The sequence below is a fragment of the Diplotaxodon limnothrissa genome, linkage group LG2 (genome assembly GCF_057381915.1).
Source record: "Diplotaxodon limnothrissa isolate DT_005_m linkage group LG2, D_limnothrissa_male_GT1.1, whole genome shotgun sequence".
In the NCBI taxonomy this organism is placed as follows: domain Eukaryota; kingdom Metazoa; phylum Chordata; class Actinopteri; order Cichliformes; family Cichlidae; genus Diplotaxodon; species Diplotaxodon limnothrissa.
The window spans coordinates 16,204,191-16,226,480 of NC_140597.1; positions in this window are offsets into that span (position 1 = coordinate 16,204,191).

Here is a 22,290-nt window from a genome sequence, read left to right on the forward strand (position 1 = left end):
GTGTTAAAAGCCTAGCTAAAATCAGTAAAGAAAAGTCAGATGTAAATGTCCATTTGTTCTAAGTAAGTTAGGGTTGTATGGAGGCCTATGGCTATGGCATCCTCTGTTGATTTGTTCTTCCTGTATGCGAACTGGTGGGGATGGAATGTGGCTAGGAGTCATGAATGATATGAGTTCTGACCAATTTCTCGACACTTCGAGATGACTGGAGTAAGAGCCACTTGCCAGGAAATCGTTTAGGTACTGCATGGTAGTTTTCTTTGGAATGGGGATGATGGTAGAGGACTTCAGGCAGGGTAGAACTGGCCTGTGTTAGGGACAGGTTGAATATTTCAGTAAAGACCCCTGTGAGCTGGTCTGCACAGTCCTTTAGCAAATTGGATGCTATAATGTGACGCTGTTGATATAGTTTGATAATGATATATTTGGGGTCTTTATTTGTGGACTTTGTCTGTTTTCCCTGTGTCTGTGTGAGTTCTCTCAAGATATTCAGACTTCCTCTTCCAGTCCAAAGACATACATGTTAAGTTAGACTTAAGCTCTAAAATGGTCAGACAGTCCAACTAAGTTAACTGTGTGATAACAACCTCGGAAAGCTCAAAGCACTCGTTCTGTGCTTAGTTTCTTTGTTTAGTCTTGTGTTTGAAATGTTTGTTTACTTTTTGACACCTTGTATTTTTCCTTTTGCAAATTTTTCACACACGTGTTGTTGTTCACAGCCATGTCCACATTATAGTCCAGTAACTTAGAAAAAAATCCGTGATATACGCATGATACACACTGTTATGACTTTGTGGATGGGGCGATCGTGGCTCAAGAGTTGGGAGTTCGCCTTGTAATCGGAAGGTTGCCGGTTCGAGCCCCGGCTTGGACAGTCTCGGTCGTTGTGTCCTTGGGCAAGACACTTCACCCGTTCCCTACTGGTGGTGGTCAGAGGGCCCGGTGGCGCCAGTGTTCGGCAGCCTCGCCTCTGTCAGTGCGCCCCAGGGTGGCTGTGGCTACATTGTAGCTTGCCATCACCAGTGTGTGAATGTGTGTGTGAATGGGTGGATGACAGGTTGTGTAAAGTGCTTTGGGGTCCTTAGGGACTAGAAAAGCGCTATACAAATACAGGCCATTTACCATTTACCATGCAACAAAAGGCAAAAGGTTCAGTAAAAAACAAAAACTGCTGATCTGTTTCCTGATTTAAACAAATTAATGTGTTGTCAGTTTTGTGCTCGAATTTAATTTATCAGGACTTAATCACCCCTTAATAACCACAATTAAATGGTCCCAAGTGTTTTGGGTTCAAAGATTTTCCACAGCAAGTGCAAATACATTTTATACAGTGCATATCACTGAGTGCAGGGCTGTAATATTATAATTTTCTTCAGAACAAGTTCAATCCCAGTACAGCTGCCAACCAATCCTCATAGACTCCTATATTAAAGTGCCCATTTTACAGCTTTAAAAACATGCACTGAGAGTCTAGCATTTTCTCCTCCATAGGTGGCGCTTTTTGGTTTTTGTTTTTTCGAACTTAACCATTTGTCTGATAGATCAACTCTAACCCTCTAAATAGATTTTTTTTCATGTGAATTTCTGTGGCAAAAATTCATGCAAGAGATAGTGAAATCTTCTTTATGTTAGTTTTTAAGTGGATACAACACACCCCAGATCTATGCCTGAGTGGTTAGCTGGTGGAGTTTCACCCTTATGGTACTTGTTGAACATTCACACATGATGAAAAATAAATAGATATACTATCAATCCAAAGTTTGGATACACAGTCCAAACCCTTGGCCTTCTCTCAATGAGCTTCATGATGCAGTGGTTTTACTTCACAGATGTTCTTTCCCAAGTAAAAGGTTAAAAATGGTTCATAATAATTTAGTGATAAAAAAAACCCCGTCATATTTCATCTGTGATAATTTATGTTTAAAAAATATTTTCTATACAGTCAGCATTAGTTTATCTGTATCTTATTTTGAAGGTGTAATCTGTAGTTGGAATGCATTGTGGGAAGCAGAAGCCACAGTCACTTGGGGAAAAACATTGTACAGAAAACCTGCCTATCTGTGTCTAAACTTCACCTCCTGCGTCTTTATATAGACCATCGAAAGCAATGGCTGTAAGTTTATTGAATATTCTGGTTTGCTTTATGTGTTTACAAGAGCTGATTTAGAGATTGTTTTGTGAATGTGTTTATACCAGGATTTAGCCTTATCCGAATCGAATTGATTATAGAAATCAGTGACGATACCCAGCCCTAGTTAACAGCACCTCAGGTTAGAGCCCAGATAAATGCCACACAGAGTTCAAGTAGCAGACACATCTCTACATCAACTGTTCAGAGCAGAATGTACGAATCAGGCCTTTATGGTCAAATAGCTGGTAAGAAACACTACTATGGAAAAACAATGAGCAGAAGAAATTTATTTGATCCAAGAAACGCAAGGAATGGACATGAGACCAGTTGAAATCTATGCTGTGCCGTGTCTTTGTGCAATCCAGAAAAGGTGAACCGATGGTCTCCACATGCATGGTTCTCACCGTGAAGCATGGATGAGGAGGTGTGACGGTATCAGTCACTTGATTTAAAGCCAGTTGAGATGGACCGCAGAATGAACGCAAAAGGGCCAACAAGTGCTCAGCATCTCTTGGAACTCCTTCAAGACTGTTGGAAAACCATTTCAGGCGACTACGTCATGAAGCTCATCACAAGAGTGCCAAGAGTGTGCAAAGAAGTAATCAAACCAAAGCATGGTTATTTTGAAGAATCTAAAATCTAAAATATGTTTGGAGTTATTTCATACTTTTTTGTTTATTACATAATTCCATATGTGTTCATTCATAGCTTTGATGCCTTCAATGAGAATCTACAAAGTAAATAGTCATGAAAATAAAGACAAACCATTAAATGACAAGGTGTGTCCACACTTTTGACTGGTAGTGTACATCAACAAAAGAAAAAACTAAAACCTTGTCAGGAAAAAAAAAAATTATTTATTTTTGCCCGTAATAAAAAAGCAGAGCGTAAATAACAGCCTTATGACAACAAGTCAGGGAAAGTAATAAAGTGATGCAACTGAACAATTTCCAACATCTGACCACAGCTCTACCAAATTGGACATTGCAGAAATGAAGCATAATGGTGTTCCACCCATTTTTATCACTTTATTACCAGGCGGCTTCTACACTGAATGTGCAGAGCTCTGCAACCTTCCAAAAAATTGGCACAGGGTTGTGTTTTAATAATAGATAGAGGCTGCTCCTGCTACAGATACCTCCAGAGTAGAAGGGGTTAGAGTTTATTTTGCAGACACTCTTAAAAGCAGTTGGTAATGCTGTTTTACTCTGTGCATGTGACTATCAACCTGCTGCCATGGTAAGTGTTAAACTCGGCCTAACTAAATGATTAATTTTATTGCATGCTGTATCATTTCACATATGGAATTCTTTAAGTACAAACTTATCGCACACAACCATCAACAAAAAGCAACATATATATATATATATATATATATATATATATATATATATATATATATATATATATGGCAATATTGCTAAGACTCGTTTATTGTTGCTATACGTAGGCATTAGGCAGTGAAATTGAACGATTTAAAACCCCAGCACACCAGCATGGTTCTATCACACTCACAGTCCCCTACTTTATCAATAACAGATATCATCATCCTTTCACTCTGTAATCTTTAAAAGCTGACATCCTTTATATCCTGTCAATCAACTCAGACCAACAATGACAAATACATAAAATACACCATAAGAGCAAAATGTAGTCACTTAATCACTGTTTAGTCTGTTGCCATGCTGGTGTTTTTGGAGCGAGTTGTGATCATACTTGGATGAGATGGTGGTTTACTAACTTCTAATTCTAACTAATGCTGACAAGCTTTGCTAGCAACCTGCTAAACTGTATGGACTATTAAAATAGAATTTCCCTCAACAAAACTGTAACGCAAACTTAAATGTAGAGGACATTTTTTGGGATATTCTGATATTATTAGAACACCACAAACGGAACCAACAACAAAAACACTTTCAGCAGGTCCAGGTCAGTGTTTTAAACTAGCAGATGTAAGGCCTGGCAGACAGCTATCAGCTCAAACTGCATGTGTGGGCACACCTGTCAATTAAAGCAGCTATACAGCTAACCATCTTACATCTTTGGATACAGCCCAGTGTCCAAGAAGATAGGGGGAAACAATCTATACAATACAGCTAATATCTTGTAAGAGAAACTCCCAACACTTTACTAGATTGATAATCTTTTGATGCGATCTGTAAAATGTAAGGTTGCTGATATGATAAACTCTATCAGCCTAACTGCACTTTTAATCCCATATCAGGTTTGCGAATAAGCACACCTCAGAGGGTACATTCTCAGAGCTGTTTTGCATTAGTCCTTCAGCAGCTTAATGTTTCTGTATGACTGTACCTGGTTTTTGAGGCATTCTGAACAGCAGCCAGATGGTTTCCACAAATCTTGAATTAATAACTTCACCCTGTGTATCATCTATCCGTCCCTCAGCTCATTTTTTCTCTGTTTCTTTGTATGAATCATAGCCTTAAAAGGCAGGGAAGTGCCCAGAGGAGAGGGGATGGAAGCAGGGATTTTATAATCTTGCCTCTGGTGCTGCATCCCTTGGAAGCTGCCTGCTTGATTATGCCAGCAATGCACCTGCTCTTAACCTCATTTCCTTGAACATCTGTCAGAGGTTATTAAGTTAACTACACAATCATGTGCGATTATGGCCCCCTTTACACTTGGCAGCGCAGTCCCACTGCAGATAAAAGATGCACTTCTTGTTTGAAGGATATTGTCACTGTGTCCAGGCGTTTGAAGGCAGTTATGAATAATTCAGAAAGACTGAGAGGAGAGCAAATCTTGGTGCTGTCTCTGGGATTAAAGTGGTTTTCTTGATAATGCAAATATTCTAACAGGGTTTCTTAGTCACAGTGAACATTGTTGTAGATGGAGTTGTCTTGTTGTAGTACTAGAATACCTGCTGTCACCTCCCTTTCCTTTTAAGGTCGGAGTGTTGGCGCCTTGCAGAGCTTACTATCAAACATCCAGACCTAGGTTATACACTTTTATAAATATGGCCATAGCACAGGTCAGGTCAGCTTTGGCTTCTAAATTTGCAGTCCACATTATTCATTAAATACTTTACCAATTATTGGAACATGCCCTGCTAATGAGTTAGCATACCCTGCTAAACTATACTTGGCAGGGTATGCTTTGAGGCCTCCTCATGGAGGACTCAACCTGGGAATATATTAAAATATGACCTTGGAAAAAGAATGAAAACACTTGTCTTGTTTTACTGAATGTACTTATTTAGCTTTTCCAGCTCTGCCAAACTGTCATCAATATTTAATAGCATAACCAGTATGCATACAATATCTTCATTACAAAAGATGCAAGCTTTCAGTTGCTGCTCCTGGCCCCAGGAAACATTTGAAAAAAACAAAATAAAACATAATTTTCTTATAAATTAATTAGGAATCTGGTGTTCTTTATTTCTGTTTAGTACAGCAATTTAAAAAGAAAGTCATGTTAGTGCTTGGGCCCACTTGGGTTCATGCTACATAAAAATGTAGTAATGCTGGCATCATGTATCTGTTAAAGTGATGCCTGGCTTTTTCTCATCTATACTTAGGAGCATTAACAGAAAAGACACCGAGCAGTTACATTCAGACATGAGAGCACAAAGAGCAACAGCTGCGATTTTGAAATGTTTTAATGGTGAGGAACAAAAGTGCTCTGTTCTCTCACAGGCCGCATCACTGGTGGATTTGGAAACTTGTTTTGTCGTTGAAGTCTTAAATATTCAGTGTGAGTGAGAGGGACACTTGCCTCCGTTTCCCACATTAATCTGCTAATAAATATTTCTGCTGCATGTGTTAAAACATCGCACACTGAGCGAGTGCTGAAAGACAGAAAATTAAAATTAAGGCTCTCATCTTCTATCAAGCTGGCTGGATGTTATATAGAAATTGAGACCTGTAGCAGCAGCAGTAAAAGCACTCTCAAGTCTAAGAGATCATGGGTGATAACTGATCCTGTTCCTATTTTGGAGAAAGGCAAAATGAGTTTTTTGGAAAAAAAATAAGAAGTAAATCATTTTGGGTGTGTATCAATTGGAATAGATATAGAGTAGTATAATTAGTTTATACAGTTTATTAGAATGCTATCACAGCAAGGCATATTACATTCCTAGTATGAAATCGTACTCTAATTGGACTTTGGTTGGTCTGTCATTCCATACCTAGGTATATGGCAACCAGGTTAATTGGATGTGTTGAATTTTAACTTGTTTGTGTAACACAGACTTGTTGGATGGTAGAAGAGGTTAGCCAGCCATTTACATTTGGCCACCATGACAGCAACTAATTCCAGCATCTACCGAAGAAAATGAGACCTTAAAGTGGAAATAAAATACTGCATGTGTAAAGGCTAATTTACATCATGAAGCTTTGGTTTCAAAAACTGGCATAGATGTAACACTTTCTGTGAAGCTGGATTTAAGAAATAAGTGCTTAAAGTTAAAGTTTTTAAAATATGGTTAACACCATCTTCTGTCAGGAATTACACAGTAAAAACACTGTTTTCATTTATGAAGTGCTTTATAAACCCGAACAGTATGGCTAAAAGCTGGATTTTCCGGTGCAGCTAGCTAAACAGTGAAAAGCCAATTACTGCTAAAGAGACAGACAGTGAAAGTAGACGGCATATCCTTGATTTCTTAACATAGAACCCATTGTTGTAGCCAGGGACAGCACAAAACAGATTCCCTTAAACTGGTTTTTAGTTTTAGTGTCCTTATTTTACATTGCGTTATTGGTCCTATTGCTAGTTAGCTAACATATGTCTATTGACCACAATGAACCAGACAACCCAGTGACATAATGTTCTGTACGAACACAAGATGGCACTAAATATGTTCTCAAAAACTTGTACTTTAAGCATTTATTTCTTAAATCTAGTTGGTAAATCTACTGTTAGTTTTTGAGAGCAGGGATTCATGGTGTAAATGAGCCTTTTTACATGCTGTCTTTCATGTCCACTTTAATAATGTTCTTTAGAAACCAAAGTAACCATATTTCAACAAGAAGATGAAATGCAAATTTTAAAACCTAAAACTAGCTAGAGCCAATGTGCAGAAGCATATAATTCCCAATTAATGCTAAGTGAGCTAGAGCTTGGTTGTGCCAATCAGGCACCTAATTGTCAGAACCTGGGATACCAGAAACTAAAACGAACAATCAGAATAAACAGCATCGCAGAGATGATTTGGCAAGTTTTTCATGGATGCAACCCACATTTTCAAAATCTGCTGCTCAATCCACAAACACATTTTCCTTACAAATGTGGCACCATTTGGACAGATTTATTGTCAAGAACTAAATGTTTCTTATATAGCACTTTTCTACTCTACTGAAGAACAAATATTGTTACAAGAAAGAAATAATCAAACACAAATTTTCCTACTTTTTGATTTGCTTTCTGCCATTTTTGAGGTATGAGCATGTAATTTTCTGTACCTAATCTTACTTTAACAATTTTAGTCCTTAACTATTAGCCCCAAGCTACAGTGATATTTCTGTGGTAACTCTTCTGGGTGCGTTGATGAGTCACCTTGTCTTCCCAGAGCTTCAGTGGTTTTATAATTGAGCTTCTCTCTTGACGAAAAGAAAAGGAAAACCGAAGGAAAGGAAGCACACCTGCTTAACTTTTTAAGTATTTTGTCTATGTGTCACTCACTGTAACAGGTGATTGCCAGGAGGAGTCTAGAGGCAATCTGTCAAGTATTTGACAATCACCCATTAGGCAAATACATCTGACTCCACCTGATTTCCTTTGCTTTTACTTTGCAATCCTGAAGGAGACAAGTTAACAACGGAGTAAGTTATGATTCAAAATCTCCTGTGTTCCCTGATTTCTTCTTCTAAACATATACCTGAAAAGAGAGAAAACCATGAGTCCTGAAGGGAAGCCCTTACAATAAAGGGAAGAATTGATAATTTAGCCCTCGGCAGTGTTTCTGTAGTGCCATATGTGCTCTAACAGCCTGTGGGATATGACATGGGGGCTCTGAAGCCTAAAATAGGGTAGACCTCGTTTAATAAAAGAAGCCTCAAACTGGAGTCAGATAACAAAGAAAAATAGAGGCCATCCTCGCTTTTCCACTAGGAGACCAAATCTTTGTTTTGCAGTTTATATCATTGTAACTGTTCCAGCTTTTATAAGTATGCTTTGCCAGAAGTTATTTTACATCAGTGTATTTTCGGAATATAATATTTTTTTTATAACTGGCTCCTCAGTCACATTGCTTTCACATTGCTTTTCTTAAAGAGTCCCATGTTAACATACCCCAAAAAAGTGGTGAACATTCATTTGGAGAGTTTTCTAAATAAAATAAAATAAAAATGGCACCCAATAGTTTTGCATACATTTAAGCTTTAGAATTAGTTCCTGGGATGCTGGAGGAAAAATACAATTGTCATTTGTTTCCCTTCCTAATTAAAAGATGTTTCCTGTCTGCTAGGCGTCCAATTTACATCTCCACTAATGACAGTTACTAAACTCCTCTTGGAGCCTTTTGGAGCATTTTGACTGGATTATGTGACAAATAATGTGCAGAGAAGAATTAAGGTAAGGCAGAGGTCTGACTCAGTAATGGTAAGGCATACCTAATAAAGTGGGTAGTAAGTTTATCTGTAAGTGTGAAACACTTTGTAACTATAATTGTTATTTCAAGTATCAAATTGTACCTGTGCGCTGCTGCTGGCGTCTCCGTTGCGTCCTGAACATAGTGACTGTGCAGTGTGATTCTGTCCTATTCTGTTTCATTTTACTAACTCTCTGCGAGGTTCAGTAGATGTCAGAAGGTCATCCACATCACCAAGAACTGCTGGAGTCCTGACACTGAACTGAAAACTGGAATATACTGGGCCTGAAATGCATTTTTAGTTTGGAGGACTCATTCCCCTAACAGGCAATTATTCCTGACACTGGCTTTGTGCCTCTGCAGTTCTCAGCAAGCCTTTTCACAGGAGGCAACCTGAAGGCCATACACTCAGATGTGTTCAATGTCAAGTCAAATAAATTTTTTTTTGTTGTTTTTTGATATGATGGCATGGTAAAATTGCCACAACTGTAAAAAAACAAAAAAAAACAAGAAAAAAAAACGCTGTGGTGAGACGTGTAAAAAGTCACAGCTGTTATTATTGGATATTCAGAAGAAATTGTTGTGAGCTGTTGTGTTCTACACAAGCAAATGTAAAGAAATTATGTCCTGTCTACATTTTCTTAGTCCTAAAAAGTTAAAAGCATGACTCATGTGAATAAGAAAAACTTATTTGCATATGGAATGACAGCAGGAAGCATACTTTGAATATAAGCAGAGTGCATTCTGCCTGTAGCAGGCTCTCTCTGTGTCTGAATAAATCATAGTGGGAACACATCTGGCTCCTTGATGAGAGAAGGGAAAAAGGATGTGCGAGAGCACTGATGCAAAATAAGAGAGAACAGTAACGATAGCAGCAGATAAAAGGTGGAGATAAAAAGGCGAGAGGAGATGAAGTGGGGAATGAAAGTGAGGTTTCAATGACGGGGAAAAGAAAAGGCAATATGGAGAAGGAAAAGAAGAAAAATATGTCAGTCTAGTGTCTCTGGCAAATTAACAGACAATGGACATTTCCCCACTAACAATTTTGGATTGTGGTCTTCTGGATTTATTTGGGGTTTTGGGGGCCAGAAGTGACCATATTTGGACCTGGAGTCAGGTTAATTCAATTCAAATCAGATTTTCTTAAAAAGTCCTACATCACAACATCTGTTGCAGCAAGGCACTTTAGATTGTAAGGTAAAGACCCCACAACAACACAGAGAAAACCCCAACATTCAGATGACAACCTATTAGGCAGCACTTGGTGACAGTGGGAAGGAAAAACTCTTTTTAACAGGAAGAACCAGGCTTACTATCTGCCACAGCTGGTTGCAGATGAGGGATCGGAGAAAGAACAAAGGGAGATGGGGCAATTATGTGGTAATATTAACAAGCTACACTCAAAAAAATGAAACGTTGACTTTAATTAAAATTATTTTGTCAACAGGTTCCACGAAATTGAATTATGTTAGTTTAAAGCAAAAATCTTTAGTTCATCTAATTTAAAAAAACTACTTAAGATTAACAAGACATATTTAAGACTAACTAAATCAAGTTATGTTGTATGAACAAAGATGATATATTTTCAGGTTAGATAGTTTAGATTAGTTACTTCAACACATTTCTTATTTGTGGCAGTAAAATGTTAAATTTAAGTTAGATTAATTCAAATATTATATTTTCAGCCACCTTGTGCTTTATTAATTAGTTTTACATAAATCTATTTTGTCAACAGGTTCCACACAAATGAATTAAGTACATCCAACTTATTTTTTAAAATTTCTTTTATTGCCAACACATTCAGTGAGCATTTGTGTAAACCCAGTCCAAAATAAAACACAACAGCTCATTAGGGTTAGTAATTAACAGTATGTAGACAGATGCAACATCAAGACTTTAAATTAAATGTCTGTATCTACCAGAAATAGAAGAGAGAGAAAAAAACGCATTGAAGATCACATAACACATTGATAAGATGACACTTGAGTTATGCACATGTGATGCTAGTAAGGTCTGTGAGTGTTTTTTTCTTTTAGTGTCTAAAATGGATAGCAAAGTTGCTATTTGCAATGATTGCTTAGGGTCAGTCCAGTAACACAATGCCAATGAAGTGCTTTCCTTTAACAATGCAAAGTGAAGTGTCCACCTCAACAGCCACAATTTAAAAAAAATGTATGTAACAACAACAACAACAACAACAACAATAATAATAATAATAATAATAATAATAATCATAATAATAATAATAAATAGTCCACTGATATTAGCAATCAAAGAAAATTACATCACCATCCCAAATAAAACTTTAACAAAACATGCCAACATTATGGTCTAACAATAAAACAGCTTGTCAGCGTTCAGTTTTTTTGCAACAGCACAGCAGTAACCATTTAACACTTGCCACTGCCATTTATTTTACTAGTGTTTGGGCAAAAAACTTCAGATGTAAACATTTTAACATGGAAACAATTGTTCGTCTTTAAAAGTCCACAAAATATACATTCATCCTGCATTCCCAACTTGGATGATCTGATATCCTCGTGTTGGTGTTGTTCCCAGACCATCATGAAAATGTTGTCACATTGTTGTGACGTTATTCTTTTGCGCGCCAAGCCATTCGTGCATTTATGAAATTCCAGTGTTGCAAGGACAATATCAATTCTGCTTACTGTTTATTAAAGGGTTACGGTTAGGGTTAGGGTCAGTTGATCGGCGGACAGAGGCGGTTTCACGCAGCTTAAGTACAGTTTTTTGTTTTACGCCGGTTTTTCCCGAAGTCGCAAAAGTATGACGTCACAACATTCTGATTGGTCACTTGCAATGTTGATCCTGGAACAACATTTAGTATGATGATCTGGGAACAACACCAACACGAGGATATCAGATCAACCTCCTAACTTACCCTTATTTTTAGTATGTATTGCAATTACCTTTACAATGCACACAATGTAACACAAACTGAATATGAACATATTTCCACCTCATAACAATATGCCTTGAACGCTAATATACACACCACCCTTCAACATTTCTGGTGCAGTATCATCTCTCAATTAAATCCTTTAAATCTCAATACTTTTGATTGTCTCTTACTAGCCCCCCCACAACAGTAAAATCTCTCAAATTGTAGTAGTTTACAAACTTTTCAAAATGTTCTAAATTTCTCTTAAATGTAATTTTCCCGTTATCTGTCATTTACAAATTACCATTTTATTCCCATTCAGCCTCCGAAAAACTTCTGTCCATCTGACAGAACATTCATCATCCAAATTAAAGGTTGGCTTATTCATTCAGTGTATTCTTGAGCAACTGTACCTTGGTCAAGAGTCTGCTGACATACAGATGAAGGAAGAGCTTCTGAAGTACTTCAAAGAAAGCTTTCAGTCTTGAGGTTAACTGAGATTCAGTGCATATATCCCACCCATTAAGAGTGCACATGCAGAGGCCAGGTCTTCCAGGTCATGCAGGACACACTAGATGGTTATACCCACATCGGCTGGAGGAGTGCTGGCATCAGCTCTTTCGATGGTAAAGATAGCAAGGGTAATTTGTTCCAGCTCCCTCTGAACAGCTGTAGCTTAGACACAAAAACATAGAAAAATGGCATCCAGTTTTAAAAAAAGAAAGAAAAAGGGCCAAAGCTACCCTTTAATGACGTAAACACAATATTAGGAACATGCACCCCAGTGTGCCACTATTTCAGACTACAGATTCAACGATAAATATAAATAGTTTGGGTATACAAGAAGATTTCCCAAAACATTTAAACAGGTTCCATGCAAATTACAACAACAACAACATGCAACAACATTAGTTATTCAAAATTTGGTTTAATACAGATAAAAAACTAAACTAAAATTACCAACCAATTATTCTTTGAAGAGGATGCTTGGGTCTTCATTCAGGTAAAAAGGTAGTGCCCTGAGGACACACTCCCTCCCCTTTTCAATACTTTCCTTCTGTAGAGAGTGGCAGAGATACAGGAAGAGAAAACAGATATACTTTAGGATGACAGAAACTCACATTATACGCAAAATGAATGACATATCCACTGCACAGATAGACATGTACACAAGACCAACTAATCATCACATGGACATGAATAGTTAACCTGTTGGGCAGGGTTTCCACCACATTATATATGTCCATAATGGAGGTAAAGACAAACTAATACATCATCTTTTTTGCATTCAAAACATAACATAAAAACATTCACTTCTGGTTTAACCTAAATCAAGGGATCAGATTTTACATATGTTTAGGTAATTTAAATTTTCCAACGTTTTGAGTACCAAACTTTGTCTTGCTTAATATAAATGTAAGTGCACTGTGCAGCTACCATACACTAGCTGTTTAAATTTGAAAATGATCTTATTAGCCATAATATTTTGCTACCAACAGAATAACGCACCTGTGTGGCTGGGGCCAAAGTTTGTCTAATTTTCTTCCCTGCAACGCCTCCTTTTTTCTTGAAGACTTTTATGAGCTGGTCAGTGTATTGGTCAAGTTGTGTAAAAAGCCTTGGAACATGTGCAGCAGTAGTAATCCTCACATATTCTGCTTCCACCTGAAAATATGTCAACAAACACAACATACTGTACTGTAAATATACATACTATATGTACACATATACAAACTAAAACTAATGTAGTAAGACCTCATTAAAGCTATAATTTTAACACAAACATTTACACAAAATGCTAATGGAGCCATTACAGCTTTTATTGTTATTTATCAAGTTCCAAAAAATATTGATCACAGCTGATCTGAAAAGAATTTCATGCCTCAGGCCCTTGAACTGCAACCTTTACCATGGTTCAGATGTGGAGAAGAAATAACAGGGGCATGGGATGGGTCACAAAAGAAAACTTAACTTATAAAACAGTTTTGTTTTTAAAAGTATAACAGTTCACATACCACATACAAGCTCAGCAATACCACATACACCACATCAGTATAGGAGGGAGCAGGTAAAGGCAGGATCTGAGATTTATAAAGTAAAACAAGAAATTCATTACTTAATTTCAAGAAGCAAATTATTGTTTGAATTACAACTAAATAAAATACTACTCAGAAGAAAAGCAAGAGATTGACACTGCCATGTGCTAACTTTCTATAGAAGCAATTATCACCAGGTCTGTCGACCTCCATTGTCTGTCCACTCATATGTCTTGAATAATTTTATTAAAAAAATTAAGTGTGTACTTTCACAAACTGTAATTTATAACTACATTGATATGTATAACTCCGCTAGGAAACATGCTGTATTTACAGACCATTTTTACATAATACAGATTACTGATAGAGCAGAACAATGGTGTCACAGTGGCTTTCGCCCTTGACTTTTTGGATTTTAAATGTCACTTTATGCTATCCTATTCGATATTTCCGACTCTCGGATTACAGAAAAGGAATCCCAAGAAAGCAAATGGAAAAATAACCCCTTGAAAGAATAACCCCATGAACCCCTGTAGCTAATCCCTTAATAAAACAAAAAACAATAAAAATGTTTCTTACACAGTCCACAAAATAAGCATGTCCAGGACCCAGTAAAACTAATGTAAAACAAGCGCACGCAAACGATATAACATGTCTTGTAAGACAAACGCAAAATATAACCATGCTGGACATATAGATACTACACAACATAGTCAAAGAAAAAAAGTGGTCTTACCTCTCAAAGAAACAGTAGCTTGGCGCCAAAACAGCCTTTTTCAGTTAAATTTGAAGTCTTGTGCATGAGCAGGCACAAGCCGTGAAACCTTCTTGTTCTGCGCGGTTTCATTACAACTGTTTTTGCATTACTGCCACCTTGTGGATATACAAGGTATATCGATCCTAATTGACTTAACTTAAATGTTATGCGATCAAGTAACACATTAGTATTATGTACGTTGAATAATAGACACAATTACGTAGACTTGATTAGAAAAACATATGTTAACTTAACAAAAACATATATTTTAAGTAAAATGAAAATAAATAATTAATATACACTGAACAATCCACCTCATTCATTTTTTTGAGTGTAAGTAAGCTAAAATCATAAAGTATATTGCTGAAATATAAAGGCATATATCTGCATTCTAGAGTTACAGACTAATACACCCGTGGGCCTGGCAAAAACTGCCTGTGGGGTGGGATTTTGCTAGTTCTTTTTATTGCTCTAAGGTTGGACATTTCAGTATGGGAGCTTATGGGGACTGACTCAGTGAGCCAGCTTCAAGTGGCCATTAAAGGAACTGCAATTTTTGGCACTTTCATGTTAAAAGTGGTGCGGGGCATTTTAAGCGAGAGTGTTTCATCCGTCATTGCTGGCCATATATGAATTGACTAAGTGTAAAGTGTGGAGAAAAAAAATGAAAATTTTATATATACTGAAGGAACACTTCTGTTGCTGAGTCTCTGCAATTACCCATACTGAGCAAGCTGGTTAAAGGGGACCAAAAACTGTGAACTGTGAAAAAAAAAAAAATCTGATTTTTAGCTCTGATTGGTGTGGATTTGTGTCAAGCAGAGCACATGTCCAAAACATCCATAATGCCACACTATGGCCATTGCAGACTGTGTAACATGTAACAAACACTTGCTCATTGATTTTTTCATCTTAACATACCCTCCATGGATCCTCAAGCCCCCCAAACTCTATCCATCACTGAAACCTTTTCTAATTTTTTTTTTCTAAATGCTCCATTCATCAAAGAGACTAGAAAGGCTCAGCATAGCACTTAAGTGGGTTCATTTGCCACTGTTATTTGTTATATCCAGTTGTACATTTTAATTAATTAAATTTGGCTTGATCTTTAGAGCCTTAGTGGTGCATTTAGAAAGCAGAATAGAAATACACATGATATCGACTCATTGCATTTAAGACAAATACACTACAACCAAACAATTTGAGTGCAGCAATAGGAAGAATTCCAACATCAAACGTTCCAAGTCATGGGCCATAACCTATTTAAATCTTGCCTAAATAAAGGCTGCTCCTTACTGAGCTTGCCACAGACTCCTTCATTAACTGTGTTAACACACAAACGCACTGCTTTCAATCATTTCACCAGGGGCTTCGTGGAGAGAACAGCCTAGCTAATTTACATCTAACATCAGAGGCAGACAGGAAAACCAAATGATGTGACCTTAAATAGTTGTTTCAGTATGCATGGATGAATCTAAGAGCACTGATTGCACAAACAACCATAACAGTCTGTTATTACTGATAAAAATATATGCTGGTCTTTGTCTGTTAAAAACTTGTCTCAGAAGTATAAGTATAGAAGCTGAGCCGCTGAGACAATGAATGACCAGTTTTTCCTAAGCCCCAAATAATGTTACCTCAGATTGTTGTTCTAAATCTGGTTTGGTTGATTTTATATGCAAATTAAGTCTACTCCAACCTGTGTGCATAGGGCGAGTAAGTGGTTTCTTTCATGCTAGTCAACTGATAAAGCCCTTCTGGCAAAAAGCAGTTGTGGTAAAAGTTACTATAGGGCAGCATCACCAGGACATCAGTTATTAGAAGGACCTTAAATTAGTTTTGGGGAGATCTAGCTGATGCTAATGTTTATGAACACTAGCTTTCAGGCTAACATGGACCAATTGCGGTCTAAGATGACAAAATACTATTTTGAATGGATAAGCGCAGCTAATTTACCCAAAATCCAAGGACCGTTTCTGCTTTTATCTTTTATTGTCTTTTTGTCAATTAGTTGCATTTGGCTACATATAACCTGTCTAAGCAACATGTATCTCTTTAGCAAGTCAACTGTCATGGTCCTGGGTCGGTGACCCAGCGCTTTTAGTTTATTATCATTTTCTAGTTTATTATGATGATGATTATTATTGTTTGAGTTCTATGTGTTATATTCGGTCTGCCTCTGAGTCTGCGTCTGTGTCTCTGTCTGTCTATGGTGTCGTATGCTCCCAGGTCTGTTATTTTAGCTCTCCCAGTTTAGGTGTCTTTAGTCATTTTGTCATGCCCCACTGCTCGTTTGCCACTACACCACCTTGTTAATAAACTTCACTAGCATTTTCATCCACTGCTTGCATCTTGGGTCCTCCTTCCTCCACACCACACGGCTCGCCTCCTCAGCCGTGACATCAACTTTGTTGCCATTACAACAAGGGTGCAACTTGCTAGGAATTGCAGGTGGTGGGATTTCTCTCCCTGTGGTCCACAAATCCCTGCTCTGCTGAAATTATATTTACGCCCAAAAGTCATCATCCCCTACTCTGATTTTTAAGTGCTTGAAACAGTCTACGGCACAAATAAAAATTCAAATCAAAAAGTCATTTTCAGTATTCACAATCTGTGACAGCAGAGATGACACTGCATAGCAGACAGAGCTGTAGTGCAGCCCAGGATAAGCTCCACCACTTTTTTTCCCCCAAGTGAGAAAATAAATTATTCAGTCAGCTTAACTGGTTGGAATTCAGTTGTCACTTGAAACATATTTTATGCAAGAAAGCCCGTGAAGACAAAATGACTGGTCAAAGTTGTCATCATGATATTTAGGGCCAGATTTACTGCCTGCATCAGAGGAAAACCTTTCTTTAAAAAAAACCAAAACAACAACAAAAAAACCCACTGTGCGGGTTTACAAAAGAGTCAGCTTTCTAACTGATAGTCATATAGCAAATTAATGTGATGATGCATTAGTACAAATGCACTGATGTGAGCAGAAAGTTATTTGCATAATCCACTAATAGTGCATGAATTTATACAAAGAAAATGTAGTCAGTGAATTTCAATAGTTACCTACCAAGAGCAGCACAAAATGAGCTGACCCCATGAAGAAATGCAAAGGAGCGGGTGATAATAAGCACAGTTTATAAACATGTTGTTCTCTCTGAGAATGACATTGCAACTAAGTTAAAAGAGAGGAGCTGATGAAGAATCAATATGATTTTGATATGCACTGTAAAATCTAATTAGTTCCCAGATTAGTTCCCAATTATACAAACATTGTCTCAAAAAAAACCAAGTAAACTTACTTACTTATGATAAATAAGTTAGGACAATGTATTCATTCTGAGTAAGGGTGCAGTCTTCTGATACAAATGGTTGGAGACTGCAAGGAACTTGGGATTGAGATTCAAGTAGAGAGCAGGGTTTATCCAGAGAAGAGCTGCGTTATTACAAACTATTCCACTGTATAAACCAGAAATCTGCACGTAACAACTAACCTGTGTGATGTATAGAAGAAAGCTAATCATTAGATCCTGAACTGACCATATGCTAACGAAGATGCATGATTGCCTGCATTGCTCTTATTTTGTTATGATAGATGTGTGAGGCTGACAGAACTTGTTAAAATCAGTATTTTATGTTTTAAAATGCAGACATCAATCTGACACACTGGCACAGTCACATTAACAGCTTCATTATGACAGTCATATTTTATTTATGCCTCTGATTGATATAAGTTTAAAAAAAAAAGAAACTACATGAAAATCTTTGTGTGCTGACTGGTGAAAAAAGGTGTGTAGAGATGCTTTAATCGTGTACCCAGAGCTTTGAGCCATTAACCTATGGCAATTATGCACACACACACACATATATATATATATATATACACATATATATATATACATACATATATATATATATATATACACATATATATATATATATATATATATATATATATATATATATATATATATATATATATATATATAAAAAACACCCAGCACGCCCCTGCGGGCGGTTTATCCTTCAAGCTCGGGTCCTCTACCAGAGGCCTGGGAGCTTGAGGGTCCTGCGCAGTATCTTAGCTGTTCCCAGGACTGCGCTCTTCTGGACAGAGATCTCCGATGTTGTTCCCGGGATCTGCTGGAGCCACTCGCCTAGCTTGGGAGTCACTGCACCTAGTGCTCCGATTACCACGGGGACCACCGTTACCTTCACCCTCCACATCCTCTCGAGCTCTTCTCTTCGCCGTCATTGTGGATGTTGGGTATCGAAGAATCCATAGGTCCCTCATCCTATTCATGTAGCCCCTTCCGCCGGGGTTACTTGCGTAGTAGCATTCCAACAACGCCCTGTTTTCGTCTCTTGCCCACCGATGCCTTCTTGTTCCAGTAGCCCACTTTTCGTCAGGGTGCCCTGGTTCCTCAACACCTGACGCGGACCTTGTTGATCCGGGCGACGTCCGAGCCGGCATGCCTTCATATTTATCTGTCTCGCTCATGTCTGCGGTAGGCTTGCTTAGCATAGGGGGTCTAGCCTTAGGACCCTTACTGGATACAGACGCCCCAGGCAGAAATCGAACTTGCGATCCTCTGTTCCAAAGGCGTGTAGTCTAAAATATAAAATATATATCCTGCTGCTTTTACACACGGACTCACATAAGCTCAGCGATTCTCTGCGCGATCAACCTCTCACATGTTTAAGCTTGCTGCGGGAGATTTCACTTGTCATGTTTGCATAGTAAGCTAACGATTAATAAGACGATGTCAGAGGAATTGGTGCACAAATTATCATCACTCACAGATCAGTGCTGTCGCTCTCTATCAATCAATCAATCAATCAAAGCTTTATTCGTCACATGCAGGTTGCCCTGCAGTGAAATGGGACCCCCCCCCCGACCATACACATATAGCACAAACATTACATGGGGATACAGGTCGGAGATTGGTAGAATCAGGAAAAAACATTGAATGTACACTACAGTGGGGAAAGTACAAGAGGAAAAAAGAGACCCCTACTCATGCTGTGCTTCCATGGTAGGACAGCATGAGAACAGGAAACAAAAAAACTCCTTTGCACAAAAAAGCACATAAATGTCCACAGCACAACATTGTGAAGACATGACAAGCCACAGGGGTGGGTGGGGGGTGAGGAGTAATCCGAAGAAACACAGCAGCCACCCTGCACAGCGCTATCATTCCAGCGCGGCACACAGACCCGCCGTGTTCCCTCGCCGGAAACAAGCATCGAAGGCGTTGGAAAGGGAGGGGGGATGAGTGAGTGCTTATCAGTCTAAGTGTATGTGTGTGCGTGTCCATAGTTCAGTGGAGACAGTGTCCTTCGCTCTATCAGGCTAAGTAAACAGTCTGCCAGCCAACCCAGCGTCTCCAAGGTGTTGACCATATTACATTCGTTGTGAGAGGTCGCGCCTCGTCCCGTCGCTTCGAATCCAGCGGGCAGCCTTGTGGGGGTTTGAACAGCCGGTTCCGCTCTCTTATTTCTCTGATAAACCAGGGCTAAGCCAACGCCGATCAGCATGAACCCTGTTATCATGGTTCCGAATAGGTAGATATCTTCAGCGTCCTCGATCGACAGTCCCGCCAGGCACACGGTCCTCCAGTTCTGCCACCCGTCCATCGTGTAACCGGCAGGGAAAGTCCCTCCAGGGCACTCAGGCTCTCCCGAGCCCCGACTTCTCGTTGAGAAAAGGGTGTCAATAGCACTCAGAGACCAGTTGATCAAATCCATAATTCTCTTTTAGGTTTTAGAGAACGACAGTGAGAGACTGTTCCAGGGAAAGTAAATGCACACAAGACAAGACAAGGACATAGAGGCTAAGCAGGGAAGATAAGGGTGAGGAGGAGAGGAGAAAAGTGCGACCGCCTTCGCTGAGAGCTCTATACACAGTTCGCACGATTGCAAAGTGAAAGCAAAAAAACAAGCGCAAATTCAAACGCGATTTCAATATGTCACATATTGACAGTGGCTCACCGATGCCAATGACATAATTACCCAGCTACATTTCTGAAAGAATGCAAAAGCATTGACATATATTTTTCCTTCCTACAATAGCCCTACGGGCAGGGAAGAGATAGATTTTGGTAGCCCGACTGAAAAAAATCGCAAGCCCCAGGACGTCGGGCTAGCGATATTGCAAGCCCTGTATCTGATTGAGGAATCACTCATCTTTGGAAAAGAGAGTTTATTACAGAGAAATGTCTCTTTCCAAAATAAAAGCTATACTATCCGCTTCTTCTGGGCTATATTCTCAGCAGCATAAGGAGAATCATGTGCTAACAGCTGTCTAAATGTCGGCGTAAATGTGCAGTCATATTTGTTGTGTTCCCACTAGTGCTTTCAGGTTAATCTCGTTGAAATGACCTTAACGCCACAACACGGCAAATCTCCGTTAACGAGCTACCGCCGATCGCCCCGTGCATGGGGCTAGACGGCCAACACGTTAACGAGCTAACTGTGCTAACACACTAGTTCCCACTCATGTAATTGAGCATTGCACGGCACATCCAACATACTGTTTTACTTTAGTCCATGACTCGCTTACCTTCAGGGTCATACGTCACATGAAAACCAAAATAATTCCAAACGCCAGATCTGAATGAGGGTGGGGGAGGTCCATGTTGCAAGGGGAGCTTAACTTCTGTCTTGCTAGCTTGCCCTGCGCTCTTCCTTCTGACTATGCTGTCTGTGTTGAGCGCTCAGTGGATCTGCGCTCGACAGTGCAGCCTAGGCGGAGTAGTCGAACGCAGATTCACTGAGCGCTCAACACAGACAGCATCGTCAGAAGGAAAGTTGATAAAATAAATTACAAATGTTGTATTGTTCGATACATATGCGTACCGAACCGAAAGCACTGTATCGAACGGTTCAATATCGATACGAATATCGTTGCACCCCTAATATATATATATATATATATATATATATACACATATATATATGTATATATGTGTGTGTGTGTGTACTCCCACTATCACAAACCCACAACAAAAACAAGACTTTTGCAGTGTGCATTAAATTGCGTACTGCAAACCTCAGTAAATCCCATTTGTATGATTTATTTACATATTATCCCAAAAACTTGTGCTATGAAAGGAGACCTCCTACAAATACATGTGCAATATTAAAAATACTTGTGTACCCACCTTTCAGTGCAAATCTGGGTCGGTTTTCCTTGTCTGATATCTTTAATGTACAGCACTGAAACAGCTGTCAAATGGCCACAATTAACAGGACTCAGAATTTAAGTGTCTCAAATATATTTCTGAATCTCACACTATATAATACTAACCAAAAAAAAATCCTAGGATCACATAAACAAAACAAAACAAAACAATGATATGCTTTTTCAGTTACTGTGTAACTTCAATATTAATGGGTTGGGATCTGACAGTAAATAATACTTTGTGCAGCCCTCCTCTGGATAAATCCTGCACACCACCGGAGCTGTCAGAAAGGCCTATATCTAGCTATAACTCTGACATTAACTCTGTAAAAAATGGTAGAACTCCAAATTCACCAGAGAATACATGAGGGAGAGATATGGTGTCAAATTTTGAGAGGGCAAGAGAGGGGGAAGTATTCCACAGCAAAGAATGAAACACACAGAGAGAAGATACATCCAGGGAGGACAAAGCTCCGTGTCCAGACTATTGTTTTCAGTCGTTTTCACATTGAAACAGCCGAAAACACTTATGTTCCAGTACTGCGCATGCGTGAAACGCAAGATGATTTGACCTGCCTCATTTCTAACTACTGTTTATTTATTTTCTGGCTCTTTGAAACGTTGCGGCAAAATGTCGAGGAAAAGCACCGAGTTTTTTAAATAGACTAATAATGAGGTGGAGTTACCAATGAGGTAACACAAAAGTACAAAGTTGCAAAAGCGATTGAGAATGAAAG